The sequence below is a fragment of the Balaenoptera physalus genome, assembly GCF_965194825.1.
Source record: "Balaenoptera physalus genome assembly, chromosome: 3".
Lineage (NCBI taxonomy): Eukaryota > Metazoa > Chordata > Mammalia > Artiodactyla > Balaenopteridae > Balaenoptera > Balaenoptera physalus.
Window position 1 is genome coordinate 160,523,232 of NC_138890.1, and position 14,675 is coordinate 160,537,906.

The 14,675-nt window shown below is 36.1% G+C and overlaps 1 protein-coding gene and 2 long non-coding RNA genes across 9 annotated transcripts in view; 1 reads left to right on the top strand and 2 right to left on the bottom strand.

Annotated features, from left to right (window-relative positions):
- The window catches only part of LOC309656884, a 29,878-nt gene extending 25,749 nt beyond the window's left edge, over positions 1 to 4,129 (bottom strand). The window contains exon 1 of the long non-coding RNA XR_014261569.1: positions 24 to 4,129. This is a non-coding gene — a long non-coding RNA (uncharacterized lncRNA). The remainder of the gene's footprint in view (positions 1 to 23) is intronic.
- CDH18 (cadherin 18) overlaps positions 1 to 14,675 on the top strand; it is a 988,723-nt gene that overhangs the window by 367,792 nt on the left and 606,256 nt on the right. The window lies entirely within an intron of this gene.
- LOC309656909 lies at positions 5,193 to 13,129 on the bottom strand. Its single transcript, XR_014261603.1, has 2 exons — positions 5,824 to 13,129; positions 5,193 to 5,499 (listed from the first exon to the last, which is right to left on the bottom strand). It is a non-coding gene; the product is annotated as an uncharacterized lncRNA (long non-coding RNA).

Genomic DNA, 14,675 nt, shown 5'->3' on the forward strand with positions numbered 1-14,675 from the left:
AATTATTGAAAGTGTAAAGAAACCTTCTAAATCCTTTTGGATAGGACTTGTTGACTTTGAAGGCAGGATGGAGTCATCAGAAAACCAAAACCTACATGTAAGAAAATAAAATTCGTGAAATCACATCCTCACCAGAACTAAAAGCACAGCCAAATTACAATTTGGGGAGCTCCCCTGTTTTTAGTCAGTATGATTATATCAAAGTATATTACAATTTAGAAAAAACAGTCAGGCTGCAAAAGCATGCATTTCAATGATCAGGATTACAAGATTTGAGGTAGCTGTTTCCTTCGAGCTCCATCATGGATGTCTCCACTGCAGCTCGTACCAATGGTCAATCATTTAGTCTTTATGTCCGTATGTTTAACATGCATACAACCACATAAAACAAATGTAAAACTTAAAGAATTATTATAAGGAAAAAACAAAGATGGCTACCCTTGTAACCACCGCCTAGACAAAGAAATAAAGCTATGACAGACACCTCTAAATCTGTCTTCTGTTCCCCATCCCAATTAGAGCCCACGTCCTCTCTCCAAATGCAAACACGTGCACAACTACAATCACTTCCTTATATTTCTTCATGTCCATTCCAATTTGCTATAGTTTAAGGGTATCTCTATAAAAAAAAAAAAAAAAGCTTCAATGATTTTTATATCTCTGATCTTAGAAATCACTTTCTTATAACAATCTAAAATGTACTGTTGCATTGCTAGGTTCTGCTCTGGTTTCCTGGAAATACACAGTTAACCTCTTCTTTTCCCATAACACAGACTTTCCAGTAATTGAGGCAGTATCATAATGTTCCCATCATCTTTTCTGTGGGTTAACTTTATAATTTCTTTAACCTAGTTCTTCTCAAACTAAAGTCCCCAAATCATTGTCATGAAAATCACCGGCAGAACTGGTTAACAATATTCTTAGACCTTGTTCCAAGTTCACTGAATTAAAAACTCCAAGGTAGGACACAGTCATCATCCGTGTTTTGCTAGCTTCCCATGTAATTACATATTCACATCTTTTAAAACACCATGGGTGGGCAACTCTGAATTGTAATAGAGACAGCAGGGATGAATACAGAATCAATTTAAGAATTTAATTTATCTTTTCTTAATCTTAATTTTCTTTTTCCTAATGATCTTCTCTCTTCTTTCTTCCTCCATTCCTCAATTTTTAAAATAGTTGAAGACAAAGTTTTTCAGATGACGAAGAAATTACTAAGAAAATGTGGGTGGATCAGCCTACACTACCATGCTCAAGGTTTGCAGAAGAGACTTTTTGAAATAGAAAGGATAATCTTTCCAATTTTCCCAACTCATTAATGATTATCCATCAAAAATATGTCCTTCTCACCAAGTACTCAAAAAAGGAAATGAAGGGTATCTTGGGGGTAAACTTACTGACAACTTTTCCTCTGCTTTTCATTCTCATTTCTATACATTATTTTGCTTGGAATAGAAGTGACTAACAACTGTTGCAGTATCAGTAATACCACCTGTCATATAACTTGGATGTGCATCTCCACCTAGTATCTATCTTCTGAGACAGTCACATGAGTCGAAAGCCATAAAACCAACAGAGTAATAGTGCCAAACAAGCTGAGTATAAGGAGTGTTTCAAAAAGGAGAACTTCAGTTTCTAATGCAGCTGAAAAATCAAATAACAAGACATAAAAGTCTGTTGACTTTATTAACATGGACAATACAGATGGCCACATGGAGAGCTGCATTCACATATCGATAAGGGCAGTAACCAGACTTGGAAAGGATTTGTGAGTGAGCGGGAGATGAGGGCATATAGAGAAATTTCAGCGTAGACATATTTTTCAAAGTTTGTCTGTGAAGGTGAACGGACAGATGATATTATTGCTGGATGGAAGATAAATAAAATGACAATTTTTTATTGTTTTTGTTGTTATCATTGTTGCATTTTCTCTGAGAAGTATTTAAGCCTGTTCAGATTTTGATGGGCAGTATTATGTAGCAAATAATCCTTTGAAGATATGAGAAGGGATAATTGATTGTGTAAGGGTCTTTGTAGAAGTGTAGGATAGGGAAATTACATTTTCTTTATTGAAACTGGAAGAAACTAAGAGAGAATGAATAAAAATTCAGATGTGCATTTGTGTTTGAAACAGCAAAAAAAGAACATTCCCAGCTGATGTTTTCTATTTTCTCTGTTAAGTAGGAGGTGAGGGGGTTTGCTTAAAGTGAGAGGTTAGTTATAGGAAGGGTATGCGTATTGAGGACATTGGAGAAGGTCTGAAATTGTTAGGACAGTGGCTGAGATCTTCACACTTTATTTGGAACAGAGTTGAAAGTAGTAAATTAATAGTAACACTAATCTTTCCTGTTGCATGATTATTTTATGGCAGTTTTACCATAGAGAAAGGGAGTAAGTGGATTAATATAGATTTAGAGTTTGGGTATATTGAACAAACTACAAAATGATGAAAAACAAAATACTAGACAGCAAAATTTCTGCATAATATTATTACTATTATTATTTGCAACAATGAACTAGAAAAGTGTTTAGACAAACAGGCTGAAAGAACACTAGATTGTGAGCAGAAAATGAAATGATTGATTTAGTGGTTTTGTAGGAATAATGATTTCTACTCCAAAATTAATTTGATGAAGTGAAGGGTAAGGATACATAAACTGAGGTAGTCAAATCTGACTCAAGGTGTTGGTTGGTTCACCCATGACAGAATCAACAAATTTGGTAAGGAGTGGAATTGAAAGCAAGAAGCAAAGGTGCTAGAAAATGGACATATGAAAAAAATATGAACAGGAAGAAGATAATAAAGTCAGTATAAGATTCTCAAAAAAAAGGCTGGTTTTTCACTTACTGATTTATTATTTCCTCACTTATTGCTTCATTGCTTTCACTTCATTCTTTGTTCATTTACTGCTTTACGGGTATTCAAAGAACTGTAGAATGGTAATTGTTTTAAGGCAACCATGAACAATGAGGATAAAGACTTACCTTTTGATTCTGTGGTTACAGAAGTTGAGAGACTTTAAAATCTATCCCTAGAGTCTCAAAGAGAAATAGTGTCTTCAGAGATAAGTCAGAATTCAGAGCAAAGGAACAGAGGGACCCCTCTGAGAAAGTGATCATCTACCGATATTCCCCATTGTCATTTTAATGCAGGGAATTGGCTGCCCAAACAGGGACTAGATTTACTAGATACCTTTGCAATAAAAGATTGCATTGAGACAAAGTTCTAACATATGGAATGTGAACGAAAGTCACATTTCTCCTTCCAGACCCAGCCCATAACTTTTCCCAAGCTTACTTCTCCTTGCTGTTTTCACATTCTGGCTGTCTGGCAGGAGTGGCGATGCCACCTAGGAAGACCTCGAAATCCATATATTGAACATGATGTAGCATTTCTCGGACTGGGTCCTTGAATTACTGCATGAGAGGGCTACCGCACTGACCTATTTATTTACACGGTACTGTTACATGGGGAACCAATAAAGGTTAATGTTATAAGAGCTGTTAGAAAATTCAGTGTTAATTTTGCTACCATTGCTAACCTTATCATAAGTGATACACAAAGCTTGGCCGGGTATTTACTTGTTTGTTTATTTGATTGGTTGGCTGGTTGGTTGATTTTAATAAAGAGTTGAATCCAGATGACAAGGTAGAATGGTTTGCATTTTAGAGAGGAGAGGAGGACCAGGTAAGAAAAAAAAAAAAAAGTGCGTTATCACTAAACTAATTTGCTTCTGTAAAGGCTACTTTGCTTGGGGGCCAGTGTTACACTTTTTGAGCTGACTGATCAAAATGGAGATAGAGCAATAGATAAATTCAGAACTCAGTTTCTTTAAGTTTAGTGGATGAAGGACATGGTGTTTGTGACTTTAGGTTGTATGATCTGAGCATGTATAACCTGGTAAATACAAGGACCCAATCCCAGCTTGTTTACCCAGGGATGCTGCTTGTCCCAGCAACTGTAAGTCATTACATATTTTGAATTGAATTGTTTATAAGTTGAAAATCAAAATAGTTTTACTTCTCCTTTTTGTATAACAATGATTTTTTTTTAATAAAACTTAGACGCAATCAAATTTTTTTAAGCAAGACAAAGTAGAAAGGAAAAAGCAAAAAAACAGTTTTTAAAAAATATTTGTGTGTGCACGCACCCACTCACCCCCCCCCCCCCCCAACGCACACACCCTTACCACTCAAATATACTCTCACTTATTTAGCTGCTGAACTATTTTAAGTCCTAAAGTTGTATGTTGGTCTAGGGGCCATAAAACCCCCTTTGCAAGTCCTATATAGGAGGTTAAGCAATTCACATTGAAAAGTAGGAGTTTTTGCCTCCTATTTGTTTTCAGTTTTCAGGGACAGCTGCAAAACAAATGTATATTCTCCATTTTAATATTCATTTAATATTACATTTATTTATTGGAAAATCCTTCTGGACCTTGTTCCAAATGGAGAGGGGAAGTTCTAAGAGTAAGTGACAAAAAATAGTTTCTGCTCTGGGACTAAATGCAGGAAGAAGGTCTATATAAAGGAAGGGGAAGTGAGAGTAAAAACAAACAAAAGCAAACATTTTCAAAACATATGGTTTTGAAATTCATGTATTGTTAATATGTATTAAAAATTTTAATTTATAATGAATGTATATATTGTATGTCTGGAAGAGCCAACTTTAGGCTCTTGTGATACAGATTGAGAAGAAAACTATTTACAGAGATTAAAGGGTTTGTGTTTCTTTAAATACTCTCGTTTCATGTTTTTTTTGTTTCCTTTTTTTTAATGAATCAGTTTATCTTATCTTAAACAGTATAATCTAATGATACTTCTGGCTGAGCTGGAGGGTATAAAAATGCAATCAATTTATTTCTGCTTAATAAGTGTTGCAGTACCTTGGTGTAAACACTGCTTATATTTGTTTGTATACTTATTTTAAAAAATCAAGCAGAAAAGAAACAGTCTTTGTAATGCCAACTCCCCAAGTACTCTTTCTTTGAATCAACCTTATTAAATATACAACTTATGCAAATTATACCCAAACAATAAGAATTTGTAAATATAATGTAATCATTTATGTCTCTTAAAATTGAAAATGAATCAGAGGAATTTTCCCTTTAGCAATGTTTCTAGAGTTGTACTTTTCTTTAACTGGAGATACTTCAAACTTTGTTACGAAGCCCGTAATGAGTGCCTCTTAGTAGTAAGCCCTATAAAACTGTGTGCATATTTTTAGAAATAAATACATGGATGAATAAACAAATAAAACTATAGCTTTTAGTTTTCAGTCTTTCCTCAGAAAGTGTAAGAACAGTGGCAATGGATTCATAAATAGTAGTATATAATATCTAAGATATAGAAAGGAGTCATTTCAAAATTATGAAAAATAATTGCTCTTGAGTATGCTATTTTCAACAGGAGCATTTTAACTTGTTTGAAATAAATTAATAAATATGGTATTGTTAGTTAACATGTATTTAATTAACTGAAGTTTAAGTAACTTACCTTTTTTTTTTTTTAAATTTTGTAGCTACTTGATTTATTTATTTATTTATTTTTGGCTGCGTTGGGTCTTCGTTTCTGTGCGAGGGCTTTCTCTAGTTGTGGCAAGTGGGGGCCACTCTTCATCGCGGTGCGCGGGCCTCTCACTGTCGCAGCCTCTCCTGTTGCGGAGCACAGGCTCCAGACGCGCAGGCTCAGTAGTTGTGGCTCACGGGCCCAGCTGCTCCGCGGCACATGGGATCTTCCCAGACCAGGGCTCGAACCCGTGTCCCCTGCATTAACAGGCAGATTCTCAACCACTGCGCCACCAGGGAAGCCCTAACTTACCTTTTTATTTCTGCCATTTACTAAAACTTTTTATATACAGCATTTAAGTTTTAGCCTTACTAAGTAAACTGTGATAAATAAGATCATTTTTATTTGCCTGTCATAAAAAATATACTTTTTTGTTACAGTATATTTTGTTATTCATTTTTTGTTACAGTATATTTTGTTATTCATTCATTTGTTTAGCAAATTTTTTTATTAAGTACTTATGATATTTCACATTTTAGAATTCTAGAGAGAGGGAAAGGAATATATTTGAAGAAGACTTTGACTTCATGGACTTATCTTCTAGTGACGTATATAACAATAAATAAGTGGATAAATAAATACTAATGTAATATAACACAGAATAATAAAGTCCAGGTAGGTAAGTAAATGAAGAGTGAATTGAGAAGGTGGAGGTACTGTTTTAAGGAGGAAGTCAAGATAAGCTCTTCACTTGTCAAAACGCAAGCAGAATCCTGCATGAAGAAAAGGAGTCAGCCTCATAAAAATCTTGGGGAGGACTGTTTCAGGAGGAGAGGTTGGTTGACTGAATGCCCTAAAATGAGAAGAAGCTTCGCCTGAATGAGGAAATGCCAGAAGGCAAGTGTGTTGGAGTACAGGGAGTGAGGGAGAATACGGTCAGATGGAAGAATATAGAAGATGATGGAGAAGGATTCTTTATGTCCTCCTAGCCCATTGCATTGCAAGGATTTGAGATTTTGTTCTTAGGTGAAGGGAAGCCCAGGTTTGAAGTGTAATGATGACATGATTGTAGTTATTTCTAAAGTTTAAAAGTTCACACCAGGTGATATATGAAGAATGGGTTTTCGAGGAGGATTGAGCAAAAGTGAAAATATGGAGATCAGTTAGAAGATTATTGAATGGTCCAAATGGAAGATGGTGATCATTTGTACTAGCGTGCTATCAGAGGAGTTTTAGTAAATCGTAGGTTGAGATGATTAATATTATGTGTCAACATGGCTAGGCTATGGTGTCCAGTCGTTTGGTCAAACATCAGTCTAGTTGTTATAAAGGTATTTTTTAGATGTGATTAACACTTAAATCAGTAGAGTTTGAATAAAGTAGATTGCTCTCCAGAATGTGGGTAGGCCTTATCCAATCACTTGAAGGCCTTAAGAGAGAAGACTGAAGGAAGAGGAGGAAAAGAATAAGGAATTCTGCTTCCAGAGTGCCTTCAGACTCAAGATTTTTTTAAAAATTTAATCCAGGTTAAATTTTATTTTATTGTTTTTTATACATCTTTACTGGAGTATAATTGCTTCATAATGTTGTGTAGTTTCTGTTGTACAACAAAGTAAATCAGCCATATGCATACATATATCCCCATATCTCCTCCCTCTTGTGTCTCCCTCCCACCCTCCCTATCCCACCCCTCTAGGTGGTCACAAAGCACCGAGCTGATCTCCCTGTGCTATGCAGCTGCTTCCCACTAGCAAACTGTTTTACATTTGGTAGTGTATATATGTCGATGCTACTCTCACTTCCAGGATGTTGGCCTGCCTTGCTGATAACAAACTTGCTACCTTCACAACTGCATGAGCCAATTACCTAAAATGACTTTACTTTATTTCTTTGTCTCTCTCTCTCTGTCTCTCTAACTTTATATATATATAACTGACTTATTTGGTCTTATTGGGCCTCCTATGGTTCTGTTTTCCTGGGGAACCCTCATTGTTACGTAGGTTATTGGGTTTATATGCATATTGTTAATGGAATGTATGTGAGTGAAAGAGGGAAATCAAGGATTCATCTTATGTTTGAGTTCTGAAAAACACAGTGAATATTGCTACCACTAACTGAGATTCAGAAAACACAGAACTGCTTTATGTAGAGAAGGGGAGATCAAGATTTCCGTTTTACACAGGTTGAGGCCTGTTAAGAGATACAAATGGAGATGTTAAAGAAGCAGAAGTAAAAACATGTTAAAGATCTGGAGTAAAAACAGGAGTCAGGACTGGAGATAAAGGTTCAGAGTTATCAGTTGGTAGATACTATTTAGAGGTATGGACCTAGATGAGACCACCTAGAAAGAGAGTTGATGGAGGGCCTAGGACTGAGCCTAGGTCAGAAACATGGAGAGAACAAAGGATAGTAGGTATAAGTGTACAGACTGTAGGAAATAATATCAGAATAAAAGAGTGGCTAAAATGAGAATAGAGAAGGAGCCATGGAATGTGGCAAGAGAGAGGTCATCAATGCCCTGGAGGGGAGGAGTTCCAGAGAAGCAGACCAGGACAAAACCCCAAATGGAAATAGAATAATATAAACAGATGGCTTGAAAGCAGAGATGGTGACAAGAGTCATCATCTGATCATGTTGATATCAGTGATTAAAACTAAATTTAGGATCTTATAAAATTCTGTTGGATCTCTTACACTAGGTTTTACCTAGCAAGTTTTACATGATTTCTAAAATAAACATATCTAACAGTGGCTTATTTTACTATAATTTCCCTTCCCCCCCCCATAAAATTAATAATAGAAAATAAACTGGAGAACTGTAAGGTCTGTTATTTTACTGCTTGATTTATTAATGCAGTTTTGGGGTTTTTTTCTTTTAGAAAAAGTGTCTCAGGTTGCATAAATTAGTTTTCTTATGGTCTCAGATAAGAACTAGCTTAATGTGTTCTTTTAAGTATATTAAGTTATACAGAATGTCAGTGGACAATTAGGAATCACTCCATAATAATGTAGAGAATCAATATTTCAGGTTCATTAGTTGTGACTGTGACTTTGGATGGCAATAAGGAATAAAATAAATCTATAGCAATATCCAGATAACCATATGAAATTCTGGGGCAGGGGGTGGAAAGGGGACTTACTGCTTCTTTATTCCCATTACAATAAAACCAGACAGTTGTTTTAGGGGTTAAATTATCTGTACTTGAAATACATTTTAATATTGAAAATACCACCAATTTAAGATGCAAACAAATTCTTAAAGAATTTTGACCACTAAAATGAAGTGAAATTGCATCAAATCCAATAGATAAGAGAGCCACCTTTGCCCCCAGGAACCACATTGTAGATAGCATAAAGTCAGTTATATTTTCCCAACAAAAAAGAAATGGTAATTATGCAAATCAATAGTGATATTAGATAACACTATGGTGGTAATAATTTTGCAATATATAAATGTATCAGATCAACACATTGTACACGTTAAACTTACAGTGTTTTATGTCAATTAGATCTCAGTATAGCCGAGGAAAATTGTTGTTATTAGTGCTAGTAGTCAAATGGGGGAAGGGCAGTTTTAAGAGAAGCTCAAAACTATCTGTGAATAAAACGAACAAACAAACAAAAATCTCCAACATCAGTGTTCTTGAGGTGTAATACACGTTTTCATATATGTATATATAAATATGTACATAGATATATATCTATATCTCATCTATATATACCTGTATATATATATATATATATATATATATATATATATATATATATCAGATTACAAAATTTCCACAAAGATTAAAATTTAGAGTAACTTTAAGACTAAAAATGAGGACATTTGTCAGGTGAATATACACAACACATTTAATACAATAATGTTAACAATAGTTCTGAAACATTCATATTTTCACACATAAAACCTTTTATTAAAATGAGATATGCTAATAAAATTTCATTAGACTACTTCATGAATTTATAATCATTTCAGATATATCAAAATAAACTAAAAATAAGAATTAAATTCAATTATTAAATGAAGGTGTATACATTTCAGTATTTTTTTTAGTTCTTAAAGAAGAGTAAGATTTGTCTTGTTTTATTTTCCATATGACATTATATTAGTTTGATTGTAACACAGTCCCAATATACTGGGTGGATTCAACAACAGAAATGCATTATCTTACAATTCTCAGGGTGGAAGTCCAAGATCAAGGTGTTGACAGGGCTGGTTCCTTCTAAGCACTGTGTGGGAGGATCTGTTCCACGCCTCTCTCATATCTTCTGGTGGTTTGCAAGCAATCTTTGTTGTTTCTTGGCTTGTAGACCATCAACCTGATCTCTGTCTGCATGTTCACATGGTGTTATCCATTTGTGCAGATCTGTGTCCAAATTCCCACCTTTTATAAGAACATCAGTCATATTGGATTAAGATTCACTCTAATGACCTTTTTTTTCACCTGGACTACTTTCATGAAGAACCTATATTTAAATAAAACTGTATTCTGAGGTTAGGACCTTAACATATGTATTTTGGGGGGCACAATTCAACCCATAACAGTCTGCCTTCTGGCCTCCCAGAATTCATGTCCTTCTCACATGGAAAATATGTTTGTCCGATCCCAACACCCCCAAGTATCTTAACTCATTCTAGTATCAACTTTAAGTTTAGCATCTCTTCTAAGTGTCATCTCAGTCAGGTATGGATGAGACTTGGGGAATGATTCATCCTGAAGCAAAACTGCTATCCATCTGTGAAGCTGTGAACCTAGATAACAAGTTATGTTTCCAAAATACAGTGATGGTCCGGGCATAGGATAGGTGTTCTTATTCCAAAAGAGAGAAATCAGAAGAAAAAAAGAAAAAGATTGCAGGTCTCAAGCAAGTCCAAAACCTGGCAGGGAAAATCCCATTAGATTTTAAAGTTTGAGAATAGTCCTCCTTGGTTTGATGACGATCTGCTTTCTGGGCTGGCGGGAGGCTGCTCAGCCCTCAAGGACGTGGGCTCTGCCCCACGTACCCCCAACGTGCTCCTAGCTTAGTGGCCCCATTCCCTGTGCCCTGGATGGCAGTCTGCTCTCTGGAGCCCAAGGAGGTGCTTCTGTTCTCTGGATCCATGGGTTTACCTTCACAGTAATTTTTCCTTTAATGGCTCTTTCCTCAAAGTCATTCTTCCTTCACGTCCTTCCGTCTTTGTCTTTGGCAGTTCAGGCTGGCAGTGTTTCTGCCCTTATAAAAGTCTCAGAAATCTTGCTAGCCTCCCATGCAATTCACAGAAGTCCAAGACACCCTACCAGAGGATCCTCCACAGATCACTCCTGAATAATTCCATCTCTCTTCTGCTGAGATGATTGATTGGGTCATGTCTCACACACCTAATCTACTTAGCAAATGGTTGTCCTGCTATATCCTTGACTCTTTTTGTAAAGCACCCCATCTGAATAAAATGAAATCTTTCAAATCATTACATGCTATTTTCTTTTTTCTGAGGAGTTCCTTCTTGAATTTATTTCTCTCCTCTTACGTTTCATTATAAACAGCAAGGAGAAGTCACTCCATGCCTTCAACACGTTACTAAGAAATCTCCTCAGCTAAATGACCAAGTTATCCCCTGCCAATCTACTTTATATTGAACAAAATGCAATTCAAATAAGTCCTCTGTCTCTTTATATCAAGATTTGTATTTCCTTCAGTTTCCAGTAACATGTTTCTCATCTCCATCTGAAGTCTGCCAGAATAATTTTTGACATTCATATTTTTTTTCTTTTCCATTATGGTTTATTCCAGGGTATCAAATTAAAATATATTTCTGTTCATGATGGTCTATGTATTTTCTAAGGTGATAGAAGCATTCTCAATAGCTCTCTTGTTTTCTTTCAGAGCTCTCACCAGAATCAACATTAACATCCATATTTCTAGCAATAGTCTCTTCAAGGCAATCTAGACCTTTTTAAATCACACACCTCAAATCTTTTCCAGCCTCAACTTAATATCCAATTCCAAAGCTGCTTCCTCATTTTTAAGTATTTGTGCAGCTGCAATACTTTTGGTATTAAAATCTATATTAGTTTGCTACGGCTGTCTCAACAAATTGCCACAAATTGGGTGGCATAAACAACAAAAATACATTGTCTCACAGTTCTAGAGGTCAGAAGTTCAAGATCAAGGTGTCAGTAAAGTTGGTTCCTTCTGAGAGCTGTGAGGAAGAATCTGGTCCCTGCCTCTCTCCTAGCTTCTGGTGGTTTGCTGTCAGTCTGTAGCATTCTTTCCTGCTTCTGCTGAGACCCCGGGTTATTTGCTTTCTCTTACTCTATCTGACTAGAAAGTCACCTTGAAAGAGAATTATGTTTTCACTATGTATATTTATCTATTCTGTAGATTTCTACCTGTCTATGGTGATATGATTCTTCCATATAAAATTTCTAACTGCCTATATAACATTTTAAAAATTTACTGTTAAAATTAATATTTTTATTAATAACAGTCTTTCTTATAATATTCCCCTCTGTTGACTTTAACAACATTGCAGTATCTTTACCTTCTTTCTAAATCCTACCCCTTGCATTCACTACACATTTTAGATGTCTCTTTTTTATTTTTATTGTTTCCTTTTCCACCATGTCTTGTCCCCATTTAATTTGTACCCAATAAACCCTTTGCTCTAATTGCCTTCTAAATCTCAATCTATATTCTGAACTTCAGGTTCCAATAATTCAAAAGGCCGGCTGGATTTTTGTCACTGGATGGCCTCAAATCTATCATCTGTCACAAACCAAACTTCCACATGACAATTCTTCATCCTGACCTCACTTTTACTACCGATGTCACATAGCTCAACTTTAGAGTCATATAGACTCTTCTATCTATCTAATAGCATAACTTATAAGCCATCAAGAATAATAGATTCTTCTTCATATAGTGTTTCAAATGTCAACCTCATTTCTACATCCACGAATAAAATACTAGTTTATGTGCTCCTTAGGATATTTTAATATTCTCCCAATTTCTCTTCCTTCCTGTGGTGTCACTCTACCTCACTCTCTCCTAGCAGCACCATCGAGTCAATTGAATCAAATTTCATGGGCTGATATATCAAGATATTAGATACCCAGATCCAATATCCTGTACACAAGAAACAAATTCTAGTTGGGTGACAGGTGCATAAAAATAGGCGTAATACTAATCATAAGTGCTAAAATAGAAGCACGCATACGTCGATTATGAATACAGGCAATTCAGAATTAGCTCCTAGGCATTCAGGGTAATCGCATGGTGGAGCTGGAAATGGAAGATGAGTGGGAGTTCCACTGGCCAATAAATACATTCCAAACACTAGAAAAGTCACGTGCAAATGCATTGTGGCATCCGAGTACAGCTCTTCCTCGACTTAGGATGGGGTTATATAACAATAAACCCATTGTAACTTGAAAATATTATAAGTCGAAAAAGCATTTAATACACTTAACCTACTAAACATCAAAGGCTAGACCAGCCTTCCTTAAACATGTTCAGAACGCTTAACTTTAGCCTACAGTTGGCAAAATCATCTTTTACAAAGCCTATTTTATAATGAAGTGTTGACTATCTCATGTAATTTACTGAATAATGTGCTGAAAGTGAAGAACAGAATGGTTGTAAGTATATCAGTTGTTTACCTAGCGTGGATGACCGGGAGCTGGGGCTCACTGCCACTACTCAGCAGCATGAGAGAGTATAATATTGGGTGTTGCCATGCAGGAAGAGATCAAAATTCAAAACTCAAAGTATGGATTCTACTGAACGCATATCACTTTCACAGCATCATAAAGTTGAAAAATTATAAGTCAAACCATCATAAGTCAGTGATGTGGAAATTGAGTGAGTGGCAGGTGGTTGTCAATGAGAGAAAGAAAGCAGAGCCTGAATTGGCAAATATCCCAAGTTATTTAAAAGTTTGATGGAAATGTATGTTATCATGCAAGGAGATAAGTAGAGTGAGGGCTGAAGGTAACAAATTTAGTTTAATATATTTCAAAAGGGAACTTCCAGTTTCAGCTGTGACATAGAAAGAAGTTGAAATTTATCAGTCCCACACTTACGATAAGAAAAAGCTTAACAAACTGAAAATGAATAACATTTGTTAGACTCATCAGAGAACTGAGGTAACAGAGTACTATTACCCCAGTATCTGGAGAGCCAGGTACATCCAGACCCACTTATTTGAAACAGAAGCTGTTAGAGCTATAAACTAGTTGGAGTACTTAAATGGTAATAGACAGTTGGCCTTTGAACAGCATGGGGGTTAGGGGATGCCCACCCCCAGCTCAGTGGAAAATCCAGGTATAATTTTAGAGCTGGCCCTCCGTATCAACAGTTCTACATCTGCAGATTCAACCAGCTGTGGATTGTATAGTAGTGTAGTATTTCCACTGAAGAAAATCTGTGTATAAGTGGACCCACACAGTTCCAACCCATGTTGTTCAAGAGTCAACTGTACTTTAATTGCTGGAGGCTGAATCTACACAAGCACCAGGGTGAGAAACATCTTGGGGCTCCAGATTTAAGGAAACCTACACTTTCATGACATTTACCCTAAGGAATGCAATAGGATTTTCTGGTGAAAATTAGAGAACAAAACTATTGTGGTTCTGATGGGTTAGAGGAAGAGTAATCGTTGTGAACTATGCTGTGAGCTTTCACTAGAACAAAGGCATACTCTCTAGGGTAAAATATTTTACCAGAAATTTAGCATTGTAGAGGTAAGGGATTTTCTCTCACATCAGCCCCATCTGACCTTCCTGTCTCTTCCAAGAGGAAAAATAAACATGGTCAACCATAAAGAAATAGATGAAAAATGCTGCAGACATTGCTGCAGATGCCGGAGACATCTCCGGAGATACCGGGAGAAAAAGTTAAACCACTGAAGAAACCCTTGTGAAGGACACCGCCTGGAGACACGGGCCCAGTAAACAACTGAGATTTAGTTGGAAGGTTATAGAACACTCCCTCTTCCCCACACCTAACCACCACGCCAACGTGGCTCTACAGTAATTACCACAGATTATGACTAAAAGACCTGCAAGACAGACTCTCTGAGTGGAGTGCTTTGGAAAGCCCCAAGTTAGGAGGAGGCAAAATCAAGCACAATAAAGAAATTTGAAACTTCCTGCATCTATAGTTAAAAAGCAAGCACTT